The sequence below is a fragment of the Glycine soja genome, chromosome 10 (assembly GCF_004193775.1).
Source record: "Glycine soja cultivar W05 chromosome 10, ASM419377v2, whole genome shotgun sequence".
Lineage (NCBI taxonomy): Eukaryota > Viridiplantae > Streptophyta > Magnoliopsida > Fabales > Fabaceae > Glycine > Glycine soja.
In genome coordinates this window covers 31,163,495-31,183,134 of record NC_041011.1, presented here as the reverse complement: position 1 = coordinate 31,183,134, position 19,640 = coordinate 31,163,495, and the positions used below count along the sequence as shown (strand labels likewise).

Here is a 19,640-nt window from a genome sequence, read left to right as displayed (position 1 = left end):
TCTTAACTCTTTTAGTATTTTCCTTCTTTCTTCTTTCCTTATTTTCTCTTTATCATCTAGACTTATTTCTTCTAGTTTTTTTTTTCCTTTTTTCTTTTCTCTCTTGTTTTTCTTTCCACAACTTAAGGGATCTCAACTCATCTAATATCTTATACAAGGGGTCCTTAGGAGTAGAACCCTCACCATTAACACTAGATGAAGAATGAAGACTCATGTTGGTTCCTAAGTTATGGTTCTTTCTTGTTGGGGGTTTGAAAAAAAGGTAAAAGAAACTATGGTTGAAACTAGCCAAAATAAACACTAAAAGAGGTGTGAAAGATAAGGTAAAAACTAATTGGTAAAAAGGCAAGCTATCTAGGCGGTTTGACAATGGAGGGTAAAGGAAATAAGCTATGAAAGTATGCAAGAAATTAAAGTGCAAGAAATGCAAACTAGGCGGATCCTAAGAGTGTTTGGATGACCTCATTTAAGGTTCCCTACAAAACACTCACTATCCTAAGGGAAAATTGCCTAAAATTATTACACACAAATGGAAGTAGGGTGACCTATTGGAGGCTCCCAACTTACTTCCAATGAAAGGCCTTTTTGTTACAAAATTTGAAAGCAAAACAAATTGCCAATTACAAAATTACAAAAAAAAAGTCCACAATTATGGTGGCTATTCTCTCTTTAGTGTTTCACTCCATTTGGAGTGCTTCTTAGTCCAATTGATCTTTAGGTGGTTGGCCCCTTGCTTCTTTACTCAAATTCTTCAAGATATGACACCAATACTCCTTTCCAATTCCCTATATGGCAACTCACATGCAAGGAAACAAAGAGACAAGTAATAACCAAAGACAAAAAAAATGAAATGAAAGCTAAACCAATAGAGTTTTAACAAGACAAATTTCCAAGGATTATTCAACAATTAAAGCAATGAAAAGCACAAAAAAAGCAAGCTAGGACTCAAAGAGAAACCTAGAATGGCTCTAGATTAGAGTAGAAAAACTATAAAAAAAAAGACTCAAGAAACCTCTAGTTTTGGCACTTGTTTTCACAATAATTTTCAATTGAAATTTCAGAACTAGGATTGGTATAAAATAGGCACCAATTATAGAGCAAATTTTGAGCCAAAACAACAAGCACACTTTCCTTTCACTTTTTTTTTACTGGACACTGATTTTTATGCCAACTTGTGCGATTTTTCTTATTTTTTCCTTTAATCCAAATCGCTTGGTTCTTTTTTTAAAATTTTGTTCCAGATGTCTAGAAAATTCAGTAAAACTTTCAGCTCAAAAAACGTAGTTACCAATTCCCAGTAATTTATACAAGTTCGTATGTTCAAGCTGCCAGCACCAGCGATTTCAACCTAGAAATCAAGAGTAGTGTTTATGTTGCTTAAGGCTTGAATAGTTACAATTTGTGTTTGCTTATGCTCAATTATCTTGAATAACACAATTCAAGAGAGCTTAAGACATATTTTGATTCATAAATCCAGCCACAACTCAGCACCATAACTCAACTTCATCAAAGGCATCATGTAGGAAACTTAGAAAACAAAAAAAAAGTTCAAGCACAAGACTACTTCTAGGAATTGATTTAGAACATGTTATGAACTAAATAACATGCATGAATTAGACTCAAAATTCAAAAGATAGGCTAAGAATGACAAGAATACATGAACAAATGTATCTAGAATTCAATCAACAAAATAAAAATTCAACACAAACTTAGAACATAATGTGACAATTACTATGACTAAACATGACTCTAAGACAACATGGATTAAGTGATTTACACTTAGATTTTTGTGTTTTTTTTTCTAATCAATATTTTGGAAGAAAATTTAGATCTAAAGGTTCAGCACAAGAATATTATGAATGAAAAATGATAGAACCTAAAATCAACACAAAAAACATGATTCAAGAGTAGATCTACAAAATTTGAACCATAGAAATGCAAGAACAAGTGTAGATCTAAGATTTAATCGGTTTATTTTTTTGAATCTACTATAAACAGCACCAAACCACAAGACAATGGAGGATATACAAGGAGAATAAGATGAAGAACAAGGAATTAAAGAGAATTCACAGAACAAAAAGATAGAGGAAGCAAAAGAACATCACCTAGATGAAGATGCTCTTGATACCACATGATGTAAGCTCCATTGGAGCTTGTAGGCCTAGGATCTTCTTCATCAATGGATTCCTTTGTTTCTTGGAAGATAAATGGCAGCGGAATGGAGAAGGAAGAGAGAGAGGAGACGCCACTTCAAGGAGAAGATGAGTCTAGAAGAAGCTCACCACCATAGGAGGCCATGGATAAGAGCTTGGAGGAAGAAGGAGATGAATGAAGGGAGAGCGAGAGAAGAGCACGAAATTTTGTGCTCTAAATGAGCTCTGAAATCTGAAGTTAATATTCAAATGATCAAAGTGTCAAAAAATGCACACACATTGCCTCTATTTATAGCCCAAGTGTCACACAAAATTAGAGGGAAATTTGAATTTTTATTCAAATTTCACTTGAATTTGAAATTGAATTTGTGGAGCCAAATTTTGGAGCCAAAATTTCACTAATTATGATTAGTGAATTTTAGCTATGGTTCAGCCCACTAATCCAAGATCAAGTCCAAGATTCTCCACTAAGTGTGCTTAGGTGTCATAAGGCATGTAAAGCATGAAGAACATGCACAAAGTGTGACTATATGATGTGGCAATGGGGTGTAGCAAGCAAATGCTCACCTCCCCCTCTAAAATTTAATTGGATTGGGCTTCTCCCAATTCAATTAAATTTATTTCCAACCACACACATCAAATATTCACTTAATGCATGTGAAATTACAAAACTACCCCTAATACAAAAAACTAGTCTAGGTGCCCTGAAATAGAAGGGCTGAAAAATCCTACATTTCTATGGTACCTTACCTATATTATGGAGCCCTAAATAAAGGCCCAAAAATAATGAAACCTTAATCTAATATGTACAAAGATAAGATACTTAGCCCATGAGCCTGAAATCTACCCTAAGGTTCATGATAACCCTAAGACCTTCTTTTGCATCTCTGGCCCAATCTTCTTGGAATCTTCTATCCAATGCCCTTGCGGGGTAGGATTGCATCATGTAGCCCTCTGAAGGTGAGGACGTGTAGTCCTCTGAAGGAGAGGGTGTGTAGCCCTCTGAAGGCGAGGACGTGTAGTCCTCTGAAGGCAAGAGCGTGTAGCCCTCTGAAGGCGAGGACGTGTAGTCCTCTGAAGGCGAGGAAGTGTAGCCCTCTGAAGGCGAGGACGTGTAGCTCTCTAAAGGCGAGGATGTGTAGTCCTCTGAAGGTGAGGGTGTGCAGCCCTCTGAAGGTGAGGACGTGTAGTCCTCTGAAGGCGAGGACATGCAGCCCTCTGAAGGCGAGGACGTGTAGTCCTCTGGACGTCCTCTGAAGGCGAGGGTGTGCAGCCCTCTAAAGGCGAGGACGTATAGTCCTCTGAAGGCGAGGACTTGTAGCCCTCTGAAGGCGAGGACGTGTAGCCCTCTGAAGGCGAGGACGTGTAGTCCTCTGAAGGCGAGGTCGTGTAACCCTCTGAAGGCGAGGGCATGCAGCCCTCTCATGGCAAGGGTACTAGTACCCAATGGTCCACCCTTATGAGAAAGTAATAGATTGACTCATTGAGAGGACCGGTCATCCCAAATTCAAAAGATTGGACATTGGAGGTAAGAAATCTATGCAGTTAACATGATTTTTAGGGATGCAGATGCATGCAACCTTTGTCTGGAAATGCGGTAAATGCTGACTTCATATGCAACAATGCAATATCATGGAAAGTTGTACAGTGTTCATGACATTCTTTCCTTATTTTGTGATTTTGATTTGATTTTTGAAAAAACACAGATTGACTGTCCTTTTGAAAGAGGTGATAATTCATGCAACCTTATCCTATCTTTCTCAAATCTCTCCGGGAACTCCCTCAGAGTATATGTCCTATTTGATTTACTCACTTGATAATTTTGGAGTGACGATGATGGAGCCGTTTAATCAATCCACTAAAATCCTAGGGTTTTTCACTCCCCTTTTTTGTTTAAAAACATCGATGGGTGAGAGCTTTTGATCTGCCCCTAGGTTCGCTTGAGGCTCATGCACGGTGCCCCTCATTACCCTAGTGTAGGGCTTTGAGGTATCAATCATCGTCTTTCGTCATGACCTTGTAGCAAAGAACCTATTGGGTGAGAATTTCTTATCTGCCCCTAGGTTCACTTGAGGTTTACGCATGGTGCCTCTTATTGCCCCAGTGTAGGGCTTTGAGGTATCAATCGTTGTCTTGTTTTCATAACCTTGTAGCAAGGAAGAATGAAAGAAACGGCTGATTCTCAAAAAGAATTTTCAAGGACGAGAAACAATTGAAGGATTTTTCAATTGACAAATTAAGTCAAATGACTTATATTCTTGATAACTCACTTCTCTCTCAAAAAGACAAACTTTCAGGGATGATAAAATGAGGTCACATGAATGTCTATATTTTTACTTGAAAACACAATCAATCAAATGCTTTTTTTTCTTTTTCTTTTTTGAACTTTTCTGCTTTATTCGTTGTTTATGGCATCCTCACCAAATGTGTAGCATAAGTAATTTCTGATTGAACGGTCTTGGAAAGTCCAAACTCAGGAGTGCAGGTCGCTTGAGCAAACAAACCAATGGCTTGCACCCACATTCTAGTGAAAGCAAAGATGTAATTACGAGAGGATGAGGGACAAAGATGTCAAATTTATCCATTTTATTTAGCATTGTAATTGTGGTTTACAATAATGGCATAAACTTAAAAATCCTGATGAGTCATTAGAGACATCTAACAACAGCTTTCAAAATTGCCCCATATGTGGTATCGCTTGTCAATGTTAGGATTCATAAGCGATTCTTCTCAAATTTCAGCCAGCCTGCCTTAATTAGACTTTGCACCTTATGCTTCAAGGTCATATAGTGCTCAATGGAATGTCCCAGAACTCCTCCATGATATGCACATGTTGCATTCAAGTTTTATCCTCGGAAAAATGGAGGTTGAGGAACCCTAGCAGGGGTTACCGCTACCATTTCATTATCAAGTAGATATGGGAGCAAGTTAGCATAGGACACCAGAATTGGGGTGAATTCTACAGGCTTTTTCGCTGCAAAATTCATTTCTTGGTTGGTGTTTTGGTTTGCGCTTGGCATTGGATGTGCGACCAACAAACTTTGTGGATGATTTGGGGATGGCCTTTGTGGATGACTGGGTGGTGGGTAATGAGAAGAGTTGATATTGGCTGAGTAATGATGTTGAGCTGGTGGGGGATTTTCCATGTAGGAACGGTAGTCGCAACATGGGTTTCTCCTTCATTATCACCCTCTTCATTTGCCCCAGTTTTCACATTCATCAAAGCAGGATGATTAGATTTGCCTCTTTCCAGACCCACTTTGATCCTTTCACCGACGAAGACCAAATCCATAAAGCTTGAAGGTGCGTACCCCACCATTTTTTCATAGTAAGACACTGATATTGTGTCTACTATTATTGTGATCATCTCTTTCTATGTCATTGGAGGTGCCACTGGAGCTTCCAGGTCTCTTCACCTTTGGGCGCATTCTTTGAAAGATTCGTGCCCTTTTTTGCACATGTTCTGTAGTTGCATCCTATCTGGAGCCATATCAGAATTGTACTGATATTGCCTAACGAAGGCAACCATTTGGTCCTTCCAAGAATGGACTCGGGAAGGTTCCAAGTTAGTGTACCAGGTAACAGCTACCCCAGTAAGACTTTCTTGGGAGAAATGTATCAGCAGTTTCTCATCTTTTGCGTATGCCCCCCCATCTTCCGACAATACATCTTTAGATGGTTCTTGAGGCAAGTAGTCCCCTTGTACTTGTCAAAGTCCTGCACCTTGAACTTGGGAATGACCACGTTTGGGTACTAGGAACAACTCTTCTATGTCAGTAAAGGCATAATCTCTACCTCCTTCAATGGCCCTGAGCCTTTCCTCTAGATGATCCAACTTTTCCCATTTCTTCCATAACAAGAGGGATTTTACCCGCTGTGGAATGCAAGGGTTGTGGTTGGGGGCGAAATTGAGGGCCCTCCAAAGTGTTTTGCAGGGGTATACCACCAACTACTTGCCCTTCAGTGGCATATCCGAGGCAAGGCTCGAAGTCGGCTAGATTGTGGTGGGGAATTTCATGTGTCTCCCCCATGGTTTGAGAGACATGTGCACGATCAGTTTGGGGTTGTCGGCTCTTAATGAGTATGGCAGTGGAGTTATTGACATTCTCACTGGGAGTGTACGCCACATTGGGTGGTGTATAGTTGGGAGGCAAGCCATATGGCAGGAAGGCGTGCTTGTTTTGAATTTACACATAATGGGGGCTGCCTGTACTTCCCAAATCTTTGCCTACTATATCTGAGGTTGGATGATTCATTTGGTTGAGGCAAGATGGGGGCATCGGGTTCACCTTAGCAACAACACTGGTAGCGGCAATTGCAACCGCATTAGCTTCCATTATCTTCTTCATGCTCATCATGGCCTCCATCATTATGGCCATTTTCTCTTTCATGGCCTCCATGTCGGCCTTCATCTACTTTTGCACCTCCTCTACTTCACCCATTACTCTAGCTCTAGCACGGGTTCGGTAAGGGCACCATAAAGCGTGTTCTTTCCTTTTGATAACAATGATTAAGTTTGTTTTTTTTTCAAGGAAAGAATGCAATGAGCAATGCAACCAATGAAAAGCATGGATGCATGCGAATGATGCACAGTTGAAGTATTGCAAATTTTTACGCAGGACATGGGGTTGAATCAATTTAGATTTTCAACATGGTCCATGACATCTTTGTCAAGGTGAAACTAGAAGTAACAAGGACATCAACAATCTTAAATGTGTTTGGCAGTAGACGAAGTAGTGATGTAACTCAATCCATCTTTTGCCCCAATTTTTGCAAGATGGTTACTTCCATGCTTCAACTTGACTTGATGAACCTTTTCGTAAAAGCATGAGCTTGGTTCAATCCCATAACCCAAGGAATGGAAATTTTGATCACGAATACTCGACAATATTTCATAGAGATGAAAGACTCGGGAATACGTATGCTATGCATGGAAAATGTAATTATGAGATTGAGATGCCCGAAGAAACATCATTTCCTAGTTAACCACACATTAGGTACCATGCTCAATCATTTTGTTTTGTTGTTTTTTTTAGAAATGGGTTTATGATCCCAACATGGTTGGCTCATGGTACCTAACACATGCAACTAAGAATGTAGTGTGAATTTTCACGCTTCCTTTTTTTGTTTTTGTTTTGCAGAGGAAAACGCAAGGATCATGCATGAGCAAACATGAAAACAAAAGGTATGCAGTTTGTAGAACAAAAAGTATGTTGAACGCATATGCATGATGATGCAATGACTCATGCAAAATGTGATGCTGGAATATGATAACGGAAAAATGCAGGAATGATATGTTCATTATGATGCCATGAAGAGATGCTTTTGCGATGCATGATATGAATGCATTTACAGACACAAGAGCCCGGAAAATTATCTCTTCTTACTTGCGCATTCGGGGGCGCAGTACCCCATGTGTGCAGTTTGTAGAAGCAAAGCTTCATGGTGAATCAAGATTGATTCAAAGAAGTTTTGATGATAACAAAGGTGATGACAAAAAGCTCAAAGGTCAAGAACACTTCATGATAACAAAGATGATGATCTCAAGAATCAAAGAATAAGTTCAAGATGTTCAAGATGTTTAAGATGTTCAAGATTGAATCAAGAACACTTCAAGGTTGAAGAGGAAATTTGATTTCAAGAATCAATAATCAAGATTCAAGGTTCAAGCATTCAAGACTCAAGATTCAAGAATCAAGAAAAGACTTGATCAAGATAAGTATGAAAAAGTTTTTTCAAAAACTGAGTAGCACATGGATTTTTCTCAAAACATGTTTACCAAAGAGTTTTTACTCTCTGGTAATCAATTACCAGATTGTTGTAATCGATTACCAGTAAGCAAAATGGTTTTCAAAAAGCTTTCAACTGAATTTACAACGTTCCAATTGATTTCAAAAAGCTTTAATCGATTACAATGTTTTGGTAATCGATTACCAGTGTGCTTGAACATTGAAATTCAAATTCAAATGTGAAGAGTCACATTCTTTCACAAAAAAACTTTGTGTAATCGATTACACTGATTTGGTAATCGATTACCAGTGATTGTTTTTGAATAAATCAAAAGATGTAACTCTTCAAATGGTTTTTGACTTTTTCAAATCGGTTTTAAGTTTTTCTAAAAGTCATAACTCTTCTAAATGGTTCTCTTGACCAGACATGAAGAGTCTATAAAAGCAAGGCTTTGTTTTGCATTTACACATCAATCCAATCAATTAATCTATACATCCATCTTTTCCAATTCATTCTATATACAAGAAGTTTTTCCACATTGATTTTTGAGTCTCTTTGAACTTCTTCTTCTTCTTCTTCCTTTTGCCAAAAAGCTTTCCAAAGTTTTCTGGTTTTCCAAACCTTGAAAACATGTGCTATTCATCCTTTTCATTCTCTTCTCCCTTTGCCATAAAGAATTCGCCAAGGACTAACCACCTGAATTCTTTTTGTGTCTCTCTTCTCCCTTTTCCAAAAGAACAAAGGACTAATCGCCTGAATTCTTTTGTGTCTCCTTTCTCCCTTGTCAAAGAATTCAAAATGACACAGTCTGAGAATTCTTTTGATTCTTCCCTTTCCCATATACAAAATATTTCAAAGGACTAACCACCTGAGAATTATTTTGTATCCCCATTCACAAAGTTTCAAAGGTTTAACCACCTGAGAACTTTGTCTTAACACATTGGAGGATACATCCTTTGTGGTACAAGTAGAGGGTACATCTACTTGGGTTTGACTGAGAACAAGAGAGGGTACATCTCTTGTAGATCAGTTCTAGTGGAGGGTACATCCACTAGGTTGTTCAAAGAGAACAAGGGAAGGTACATCCCTTGTGGATCTTTGCTTGTAAAAGGATTTTTACAAGGTTGGAAAAGAAATCTCAAGGACCGCAGGTCGCTTGGGGACTGGATGTATGCACGGGTTGTTGTCGAACCAGTATAAAAACTCTTGTGTGTTTGTCTCCTTCTTCCCTACTCTTTTAATTTCCGTTGTGCATTTTAATTCCCGCTTTTACTTTTGGTTAAGTTTCTTTTCTACTCTTTATTTACTAAACAACATAGTAAAAGCCTTAGAAGAGTAAATTTTTTAATTAGTAAAGGTTTAAGAATAATTAATTCAACCCCCCTTCTTAATTATTTTGAGGCCACTTGATCCAACACAGTTAAGAAGGTGATATGGACCTTCCGGCTTCCCGTGACAAAAGACAAGACCAACATACAACACATGTGTGACGACATGATGCGGATGCACAAAAGTTCAATAGGAGGATGTGCACAACATGGCAATATCCTCAAATAATCATACAGCAAAGGCGTACATGATATTTAGGTTATATGCATGGCAATGTTTAAAAGGCACGCAGCGTGTTCACTTCGTGCCCCTATTTTAGGGACCTAAACGGGAGGAACTAAAAGGCTTTTAGTGATAATTCCCAAGGTGGTCATATCTCTCTTGATGGTTTCTAGAGGTATCATCCCATTCGAAAAAACATATTGCGACAGTAGGTACTACCAGCAACAACATGCTATCAAAGAGAAAAACTCTAGATGAGGATTCACTGTTATCAAGCAAGTTGGAGACCCAGCATGACCATAGATTCACCTCCACTCCTTATGTTCCCATGGACCCGGGTATAGGGCCCCTTTTCAACTCACCGTGTGTACAAATAGTGTTGGTGTTTGTGTGCATCAAATGAATAAATATCTATCTCATGCATACATTTCAAAAAACACACTAAAAGCATCAAAGAGTTATATACAAGAACGTAAGAGAAATAAAAGGAAACCGACAAAAGAGGAAGTCATGAGATTAGAAGGCCTAACTCTCTAAAAATAGTCCCCAGCGGAGTCGCCAACTGTCGCAACCTACCATTCGACGGAAGGGTGACGCGGGGCTCACGGGTGTGTCTTCCAAGAAAGGAAAATGCACGGTGTTGCCACCAATGTTTATTTGAGGAAAAAGTCGGAAAAACCGGAAAGGTGTGGTCTAGGAACTTTAATCGTGAAAGGTTCGAGAGTTTTTTTTACGCACGGGGAAGGTATTAGCATCCCACGCGTCCATCACAAGGGACAACAGCCTTTAATCAAGTGTGCAAATATGACTTCAAAATGTTTTATTTTCCCTTTTTTATGTCTTTTTGTGTTTTTATGCTTTTTAATTTTGGTGGTCGACAAGGGTGTTTCCCTCGCTCCTACATATCCTCAATTGCGATGAGGAAATCATACATATGTAGTTCTTGCAAAAGTGGTAAAGTTACATGTTGATTTTATGCTTTTGAACAGTCCATGTTAACCGATAAAAGCAAAGAGGATCGTTTAAGGCATTGGACCTTAAAACGGTTTTTAGTGATTTTTGCGGACAAAGCTTGATTTGTGAGTTGATTTTAGCCTTGGTTTCACTTTGGTTATTAGTCAATTCATTCAAGGAAACTTTCAAAGAAAAACGTCCGATTGATTTTTTTTATTATTTTATTCAATGATATTTTGATTATTTTATTATTATTTTTTCAAGATATTTTGATTATTTTATTATTATTTTTCTTTTTTTGGTTTAACCGAGGTTTCAGCATGAACGATCGGTTATATTTTGTTTTAACAGTGATTAAACGACATTACAACACAAATGATCAGTTGAAATTCATTTTATCATTTATTAGGCGAGATAACTGCTTAAATAAACGGTTAAAGCACGTTAAAAATGGAAGAAAAGAAAATCGAAAATGAACGAGATGAAGGTGAAAGTAAGCTAAACAAGAAATCAATTGAAAGTCTCGGATTCGAACACTTACCGGTTGAAGAACGAGGAACGGACGAAGAATGGTGAAGAACGGAGGAAAATCTTCACAGATTTGCTCTCGGAAGCGTTACGAAAGCACTTCGACTCGATTTTTCTTCACGAAAACGTGTTTTTTTTACCCAAAATAGCCGAAATGCATAGCCTAGGGGTCATGAACCTTTTGAAATAGCCCCCCTCCCTTATTTATAGGGAAAAAGGGAGGTACTTGCCGCCCAGAGGCTTCTTGAGGAAGATTTCTAAGCGCACCCCAATTACTAAGTTCACCCCCGTTTTGTAGTTTACTAAAAAGTCAAGGCAGTGTTTCGGATTTGATTTTCATCTTTTTTCTCTTCCCTTTCACCAATTTTAAGTGAAATATTCTTACCCAAGGTTTTTGAAAAATTTTACGGAAGCATTACGGAAGCCACGGAAGCCCCGGAAACCATTTTTCAACAACATCGAGGAGCTTGCTGCCCAGTTGCTTCCTCGTTAAGCAACCCAACTTCCAAAATGTTCGGGAAGGGCCTAGATTCGAATTGCTATTTACACCCCTATCTTGATAAGTTCACCCCTAATTTTTGTGTTTTTGGCTGTTTTTTTTTCTGAAATCTCATGAAACTTTACGGATTCCACCGCGATGAGTGTTAAGTGTTGGATGAAGTGGCCTCGGAATAATTAAGAAGGGGGGGTTGAATTAATTATTAATGAACATTTACTAATTAAAATTTACCCTTCTTAGGCTTTTACTATATTGTTAAGAAAATAAAGAACAGAAATATAAACTTAACCAAAAGTAAAAGTGATTATTAAAGTGCACAGTGGAAAAAAAGGAGTGTAGGGAAGAAGAAGACAAACACAAGAGTTTTATACTGGTTTGGCAACAACTCGTGCCTACATCCAGTCCCCAAGCGACCTGCAATCCTTGAGTTTTCTTTTCAACCTTGTAAAAATCCTTTTACAAGCAAAGATCCACAAGGGATGTACCCTCCCTTGTTCTCTTTGAACAACCTAGTGGATGTACCCTCCACTAGAACTGATCCACAAGAGATGTACCCTCTCTTGTTCTCAGTCACAACAACCCAAGTAGATGTACCCTCTACTTGTACCACAAAGGATGTACCCTCCAATGTGTTAAGACAAAGTTCTTAGGCGGTTAGTCCTTCGAAACTTTGTGAAAGGGGAAAACAAAAGAATTCTCAGGCAGTTAGTCCTTTGAAATCTTTTGTTTATGGGAAAGGGAAGAATAAAAGGAATTCTCAGACTGTGTCGTTTTGAATTCTTTGACAGGAGAGAAGGGAGACACAAAAGAATTCAGGCGGTTAGTCCTTTGTTCTTTTTGGAAGAGGGAGAAGAGAGACACAAAAAGAATTCAGGCGGTTTGTCCTTGACAAATTCTTTTTGGTAAAGGGAGAAATGAATGAAAAAGATGAGTAGCACAAGTTTTGTTTTCAAGGTTTGGAAAACCAGAAAACTTTGGAAAGCTTTTGACAAAGGAAGAAGAAGAAGAAATTCAAGAAGATGTTCAAAGAGACTCAAGGGTTGTAAAGGATTGAAATTAATGTATTCAATGTGTGTAAAACGCAAGTTAAGATCTTACTTTTATAGACTCTTCATGTCTGGTCAAGAAAACCATTAGAAGAGTTATAACTTTTAGAAAAACTTGAAAACCATTGGAAGAGTTACATCTTTTGATTTTTATTCAAAACATATCACTGGTAATCGATTACCAAATCATTGTAATCGATTACACAAAGCATTTTTGTGAAAGGATGTGACTCTTCACATTTGAATTTGAATTTCAACATTCAAACACTCTGGTAATCGATTACCAATATATTGTAATCGATTACACCATTTTAAATTGATTGGAACGTTGTAAATTCAGTTGAAAGCTTTTTGAAAATAAAACTTGCCACTGGTAATCGATTACAGTAAACTGGTAATTGATTACCAGAGAGTAAAAACTCTTTGGTAAAAGCTTTTGTGAAAACTTCATGTGCTACTCAATGTTTTGAAAAACTTTTTTGTACTTATCTTGATTCTTGAATCTTGAGTCTTGAATCTTGATCTTGATTATTCTTGATTCTTGATTCTTGAAACTTGAATCTTGAATCTTGAAATTAAATTTCTCTTGATTCTTGAAGTGTTCTTGACTCAATCTTGAACTCATTCTCTTGGGCTTTTTGTCATCATCTTTGTTATCATCAAAACTCCTTGAATCAATCTTGATTCATCATCATGAAGCTTGCTTCTATAATCTCCCCCTTTTTGATGATGACAACTCTGAAATGAAGAAACACATACACACACTTTTTCCTAGTCGATCACTCACTTAATTTTCCATTCTCCCCCTTTGTTTATGAGTTTATGCTTCCTTGAAATTAAGTTAATTACTTATGTGAGTTCTTGATTTAATCCCTATTTCTCTCCCCCTTTGGCATCAACAAAAAGCCAAAGTGCGTAACAAGTAGAAATCATACATACACTACTAATCATTCACAAGTCATTCATTGAGGAATAAAAAACCAATCATCAAGCAAGGAACATGAATAGATCAAATATATAAAAACTACATAGTTATATAACATAATTCATAATTGTTCAAACATACCATGCAAATAAAAGAAATACTAAATTGTTCAAATGTCATAATAATATAGATCATTTTGATAGGTCACTAGCATCTAGCATTCCTAATTCTCTTCTAATGTCGTAGAAAGAATCTTTATTTAGTGGTTTTGTGAAGATGTCGGCAAGTTGATTTTTAGTATCTACAAATTCTAAAACAACATCACCTTTTAGAACATGATCTCTAATAAAATGATGCCTAATTTCTATATGCTTGGTTCTAGAGTGAAGGACTGGATTTTTAGATACATTTATGGCACTTGTGTTACCACATTTTATGAGAATGTGATCTAATACTATTCCGTAATCAGATAGTTGTTGTTTCATCCATAGAATCTGTGCACAACAACTACCAGCATAAATATATTATGCTTCTGCTGTGGATAATGCTACACTATTTTGCTTCTTGCTATTCCAAGAAACAAGAGTAGACCCTATGAATTGACATGTGCCACTAGTACTTTTCCTATCTGTTTTTGATCCAGCAAAATCCGAATCTGAGTATCCTACTAAATTGCATAAAGAATTCTTAGGGTACCATAATCCTAAGTTAACTGTTCCTAATAGATATCTTATGATTCTTTTTACTGCCATTAAATGTGAAAACTTTGGATTTGATTGAAATCTTGCACACATGCATACACTAAACATAATATCTGGCCTACTTGCAGATAAGTAAAGTAGAGATCCAATCATACCTCTGTATTGCTTTGCATCAACTGGTTGACTAGATTCATCTTTGTCAAGATAACAACTGGTGTTCATAGGAGTAGCCAAGTGTTTTGAGTTTTCCATTCCAAATCTCTTAATGAGTTCCCTGCAATACTTTGCTTGGTTGACAAAGATCCCATCATTTGTTTGTTTGATTTATAGTCCAAGAAAGTAATTTAACTCACCCATCATGGACATCTCAAACTCACTTTGCATATCAATAGAAAGCTCCTTGCACAAAGATTCATTAGTAGATCCAAAAATTATATCATCAACATAAATTTGTACCAATAAAATATCATTATCCTTCTTTTTTATGAATAAGGTGGTATCTACTTTTACTCGATTGAAATTCTTTTCTAATAGGAATTTACTTAACCTTTCATACCAAGCCCTAGGTGCTTGTTTTAAGCCATAAAGTGCCTTCTTTAATCTATAGACATGGTCTAATTTTTGTGAGTCTTCAAACCCAGGAGGTTGTTCTACATATACCTCCTCTTGACATCCATTTGATATAGTTTAAAATTCATAATAGATGCATATGCTAATAGCATCCTAATGGCTTCTAATCTAGCTACAGGTGCAAAAGTTTCTTCATAGTCTATACCTTCTTCTTGGTTATATCCTTTTGCTACAAGTCTAGCTTTATTTCTAATTACTATACCATTTTCATCCAATTTATTTCTAAATACCCACTTAGTTTCTACGATTGGATAATCTGAAGGTTTCTCTACTAATTCCCATACATCATTTCTTTCAAATTGATTTAATTCTTCTTGCATAGCTACTATCCAATGGTCATCTATAATGGCTTCCTTAAAGTTTTTAGGTTCTATTAATGAAACAAAAGCCATATTATTGCATAAATCTTTGAGAGAGTGTCTAGTTGTTACCCTTTTTGAGATATCACCAATGATGTTGTCAAGAGGATGATTTCTTGAAGTTTTCCATTCTTTGGGAAGATTATCATTTTCTTGTGCTGTGTCAACTTGATCATCCTTGTTTTCATCATCTCTCTTTCTTTTTAGATTTCTTTCTTCATTTTGTGTATCTTCCAAAGAATCTGCAATATCATCAAGAAACTCGTTTCTCGGGGAGGTAATATTAGTTTCATCAAAAGTAACATGTATTGATTCCTCAATTGTCATGGTTCTTTTGTTGTATATTCTAAATGCTTTGCTATGTAAGGAATACCCAAGGAAGATACCCTCATCTGCCTTAGCATCAAACTTTCCTAGGCTTTCTTTACCATTGTTTAGAACAAAACATTTACATCCAAAAACATGTAAATGAGCAATGTTTGGTTTTCTATTGTTAAAAAGTTCATATGGGGATTTCTTAAGAAAGGGTCTTATTAAGGCTCTGTTCATAATATAACATGCGGTGTTGACTGCTTCTGCCCAAAAATATTTTGGAAGTGGTGTGTCATTTAAAAGAGTTCTAGTAATTTCTTCTAGGGCTCTATTTTTCCTTTCTACTACTTCATTTTGTTGGGGTGTCCTAGGTGCAGAAAAGTTGTGTTCTATGCCATGTTCATCACAAAATATTTCAAAATCATTGTTTTCAAATTCACCTCCATGATCACTTCTGATGGAGATAATTTTAAGATTTTTCTTGTTTTGGATGACTTTGGCAAGTCTTCTAAATGCATGAAATGCATCATTTTTATGAGTAAGAAATAAAGTCCAAGTATACCTAGAATAATCATCAAAAATTACTAATGCATAATAACTTCCACAAAAACTCATGACCCTAAATGGTCGAAACAAATCCATGTGCAATAATTGTAATGGTTAAGTGGTAGAAACAATATTTTTAGATTTAAAAGATACTTTTGTTTGTTTACCTTTTTGGCATGCATCACATAACTTATATTTTTCAAATTTTAATTTTGGTAAACCAATAACTAGATCTTTTGAAATTAATCTATTTAGATGATCCATGTTAATATGAGCAATTCTCTTATGCCATAACCATGGATCACAATCTTTACTTAGAAAGCATCTATCATTTTCAGATTTTTGTTTTAAATCAATCATGTAAACATTATTTTCTCTGAAACCTATATGTTCAATATCTTTGTCATGCTCATGCTTGATAACACATTTTTCAGAATCAAAAGATACTTTATATCCTTTATCACACAATTGAATAACACTCAGTAAACTATGTTTTAAACCTTTTACGAGTAACACATTTTCAATGGGAGTAGAGGAACTCGTACCTATTTTACCGACTCCAATAATTTTGCCTTTGTTATTGTTGCCATATGTAATGTGTCCACTTTTCTTAGGAGAAATGGTTGTAAATTTGGATACATCTCCTGTCATATGCTTGGAACATCCACTGTCAATGTACCACTTCTTCCTTACAAATTCTTCTTTGTTGTTCTCATGAGATTTTGTCATGAGACACAAGTTGACTTGGTCTTCATCATGATCTTGGAATAACCTATTCCTGAAAATACTTTTGAAAGACAAAGAATCTAAAGAGGCCATGAATCTTGAAGTGGTTAAACTTTCTACAAGATACCTGCTCTGATACCACTTGTTGGATCAAGTGGCCTCAGAATAATTAAGAAGGCGGGGTTGAATTAATTATTAATGAACCTTTACTAATTAAAATTTACCCTTCTTAGGCTTTTACTATATTTTTAAGAAAATAAAGAATAGAAATATAAACTTAACCAAAAGTAAAAGCGATTATTAAAGTGCACAGCAGAAAATAAAGAGTGTAGGGAAAAAGAAGACAAACACAAGAGTTTTATACTGGTTCGGCAACAACCCGTGCCTACATCCAGTCCCCAAGTGACCTGCGGTCCTTGAGATTTCTTTTCAACCTTGTAAAAATCCTTTTACAAGCAAAGATCCACAAGGGATGTACCCTCCCTTGTTCTCTTTGAACAACCTAGTGGATGTACCCTCCACTAGAACTGACCCACAAGAGATGTACCCTCTCTTGTTCTCAGTCACAACAACCCAAGTAGATGTACCCCCTACTTGTACCACTAAGGATGTACCCTCCAATGTGTTAAGACAAAGTTCTCAGGCGGTTAGTCCTTCGAAACTTTGTGAAAGGGGAAACAAAAGAATTCTCAGGCGGTTAGTCCTTTGAAATCTTTTGTTTATGGGAAAGGGAAGAATCAAAAGAATTCTCAGACTGTGTCGTTTTGAATTCTTTGACAAGGGAGAAGGGAGACACAAAAGAATTCAGGCGGTTAGTTCTTTGTTCTTTTGGAAAAGGGAGAAGAGAGACACAAAAAGAATTCAGGTGGTTAGTCCTTGGCGAATTCTTTTTGGCAAAGGGAGAAGGGAATGAAAAAGATGAATAGCACAAGTTTTGATTTCAAGGTTTGGAAAACCAAAAAACTTTAGAAAGCTTTTGACAAAGGAAGAAGAAGAAGAAATTCAAGATGTTCAAAGAGACTCAAGGGTTGTAAAGGATTGAAATCAATGTATTCAATGTATGTAAAATGCAAGTTAAGATCTTACTTTTATAGACTCTTCATGTCTGGTCAAGAAAACCATTAGAAGAGTTATAACTTTTAGAAAAACTTGAAAACCATTGGAATAGTTACATCTTTTGATTTTTATTCAAAACTTATCACTAGTAATCGATTACCAAATCATTGTAATCGATTACACAACATTTTTGTGAAAAGATGTGACTCTCCACATTTGAATTTGAATTTCAATGTTCAAACACACTGGTAATCGATTACCAATATATTGTAATCGATTACACCATTTTGAAATTGATTGGAACGTTGCAAATTCAGTTGAAAGCTTTTTGAAAACAAAACTTGCCACTGGTAATCGATTACAGTAAACTGGTAATTGATTACCAGAGAGTAAAAACTCTTTGGTAAAAGCTTTTGTGAAAACTTCATGTGCTACTCAATGTTTTGAAAAAAAAATTTGTACTTATCTTGATTGAGCCTTTTCTTGATTCTTGAATCTTGAAATTAAATTTCTCTTGATTCTTGAAGTGTTCTTGACTCAATCTTGAACTCATTCTCTTGGACTTTTTGTCATCATCTTTGTTATCTTCAAAACTCCTTGAATCAATCTTGATTCATCATCATGAAGCTTGCTTCTACATTAAGCCTTCCGAAGTGATCAACAATGGTCCTCGAATGAAATTAGAGTGTAACAGTTTATTTACACACACCCCACTTTGCTAAATACACTCCCGTTTTCGTGTTTTTGACTGGTTTCTTCCTGAAACATCTCGGAACTTTATGGATTCCACAACGATGGGTGTTAAACATTTTGAGGTGGTCAAACGAAGGTCACATGCCGACAAACAATGGTCCCTGGACGAAATTAGGGTATGACAACCACTTAGTCACTCAAACAGGTTCAAAGGTCAGGTTATATATGTAGTAATGAATATTTCAGCTTTAATGAAATTTTGGCACACCTCTGATCCCCATTTGAGTTGTCTAAAATATGTTTTGACTTTTAGCAACTGTAATTTTTGAAATAGACACAGCAACTGATCGTGAATGGGAAGTCAGACTATGAGTCCCGATCAGGTTGTTATACATTTAATATCAATAAATTAAATTAATGTAATTTCTGAATTATTGCTGATGATTATAATGTTATTTGCAGTGAGATATTCATTCCCTCCTGTATCTGTTGAACCATCTATTGCTCCTCATCCTAAATCATATATGGAGGTAAATTGTTGTCTTGCTGTTCATATCCCCCCCTCCGCCATCCCTCAATGCACACACCAACCACTTTCTTTAGACACGAGGCGACATCTGAGTGCTTGTTATATTCTGTCTAGCCTATAAAGACGGGTTTTCTACTAATCAAAAGACGATACTTATGGACCTTTAGATACTCTAGCCTCCAGCTATGGATTATAATTCCTTTTCTTTTGGGTCAAATATATTTTTTAAGTGTGGAAAGTGCTCTTTGATTTATGCTTCTAAAACTTCCCAAATCAACACTGTTAAATAGAAGCCTAAGATTGGGATTTTTAACTAATAATATTGAACTGCAATTTTAGTTTACTATGTTGTTCTTTGTTTGTTGGTACTAATTACAACATATTTAATTTACTTTATGATGGAAGCTTGCTTGTGGAGCTTCTATGGAGGCTGGATCTTTGAGCTTCAATGAGGTCCTCTAATGGTGGAATTCCACCATGGAGATGCAGCGGATGACAAAGGAGAAGAGGTGAGAGGAGGCGCCATCCATTAGGGAATAAGCCATGGAAGAAGGAGCTTCACCACCAAGATGAGCCTTGGATAAGAAGCTTGGAGAGGATGCTTCAATGGAGGAAAAGAAAGAGGGAGAGAAAGAGAGAGGGGGGAGCACGAAATTGAAGGAAGAAAAAGGGAGTGAAGTTGAACTTTGAGTTGTGTCTCAC

At 36.6% G+C, this 19,640-nt stretch overlaps 1 pseudogene; it reads left to right on the top strand.

Annotated features, from left to right (window-relative positions):
- LOC114371626 overlaps positions 1 to 19,059 on the top strand; it is a 31,998-nt pseudogene extending 12,939 nt beyond the window's left edge.
- The last annotated feature ends 581 nt before the right edge of the window (positions 19,060 to 19,640 follow it).